The sequence below is a fragment of the Citrus clementina genome, unplaced genomic scaffold (genome assembly GCF_000493195.1).
Source record: "Citrus clementina cultivar Clemenules unplaced genomic scaffold, Citrus_clementina_v1.0 scaffold_7, whole genome shotgun sequence".
In the NCBI taxonomy this organism is placed as follows: domain Eukaryota; kingdom Viridiplantae; phylum Streptophyta; class Magnoliopsida; order Sapindales; family Rutaceae; genus Citrus; species Citrus x clementina.
The window spans coordinates 9,642,045-9,643,853 of record NW_006262075.1 but is presented as its reverse complement, the minus strand read 5'-3'; positions in this window follow the sequence as shown (position 1 = coordinate 9,643,853).

Here is a 1,809-nt window from a genome sequence, read left to right as displayed (position 1 = left end):
ATGATAACCCAAATGAGGGGGGCACAAGTATATCTATAAAATAGGGTCATGTTTACATTTAGACATGAAATGAATGATCCTACACCACTCTTTTCTTAGCATTCCTTTCTAGTACGAATCTCAACACAAAACACCCATTTCTTTTGTGCATTCACATTCCAATATATTGTTTTCTGCAGGAACAATATATTGTTTCTTGGTAGGCTTGCAACATTCAAGAGTATTCTAGTTTGCTTTCGTCGATGCACAACGCAAGCAAACAAACAAGTGCTTCATTGTATCCTGGAGGCGTATTTGCTTAACCCATGTGCATCACTCAATTGGTGGGGGCAAATAACGTCTTAAGGAAAGCGACATTTGTAACGTGCCTTGAAGCACACAAAATTTCTGCAGTTTCTTCCTACATACAGAGTTAGTTGTAAACACATTATTTTACATAATAAAGTTCCACCATTATTGTTGTATTTCTCTACATTTGTCATTCCCCACAAAATTTACCACCAACAATCTTAAGACGTTATTTTTACAACAATGGCACCAAGTTCATCTCTTCGACAATTTGCAGTAGATTTTGTCAAATTGGAGCGTTTCGATGGTGGCAACTTTATTCGTTGGCAGAAAAAGTTTCATTTCTTGTTGACAAGCCTCAATGTGGTCTATGTTCTCACAACACCAAAGCCTCAAGAACGTGAGAATGAGACATTAGCGGAAACCAGAGTGCGACATAAGTGGGAGCAAGATGACTACGTGTGTAAGGGACACATTTGCAATGCCATGTCTGATACTTTGTTTGATCAATATCACAACAAACCTACATCAAAAGAGATATGGGACTCATTAGAGGCTAAGTACATGATGGAAGATGCCACAAGTAAGAAATTCTTGGCTTCTAAATTTTTTAATTATAGAATGGTTGATAATAGACTCGTGGTTGAACAATATAATGAGATTTTGCATATTCTTGATCAATTCAACCAACATAACATGAAAATGGATGAGTCTATTATTGTCTCTTCAATTATTGATAAACTTCCTCCCTCTTGGAAAGACTATAAGAAAAGTCTTAAACATAATAAAGAGGAAATTAGTCTGGATGGCTTAAGCCAAAGTCTTCGTATTGAAGAGGAACTCAAGCTTAATAGTCTTGAGGATCAGACTACTATGTCCTCTAAAATTAATGTCGTAGAGGAAGGGAAGGAGTTTAAGCATTCTAATCACCCTAAGAATAACCAAAAGAGAAAGTTTGATTCCAAAGAGAATCAAAACAATAAGAAGAAAAAGAAGGGTACATGCCACCACTGCGGAAAACCTGGCCATTTCAAAAGAGATTGTCGACTTCTGAAGAAACAAAAGGAAGTTTCGAACACAAATCTTGTGGCCATGATATCTGAGATTAATGTTCTTGAAGATGACAATGCATGGTGGATAGATTCTGGTGCAACCAAGCATGTATGCAAGGATCGTAGCCTTTTCAAATCTTATAAAGCAATGGATGATGGAAGTGTTCTTTACATGGGAAATTCCTCCACTGCAATAGTTAAAGGAAAAGGCAATGTGCAACTAGAGTTCACTTCCGGAAAAACTTTAACTCTTACAGATGTTTATCATGTTCCTGAAGTTAGGAAAAACCTTGTATCTGGTAGCCTTCTTAATAAGTTTGGCTTCAAACTTGTTTTTGAGTCAAACAAGTTTATATTATCTAAGGGTGGTACCTTTGTTGGGAAAGGATACATGTATGAAGGAATGTTTAAACTCAATATCAATAATATGAATGTTTCTTCTGCTTATATGGTTGATTCATTATCTTTG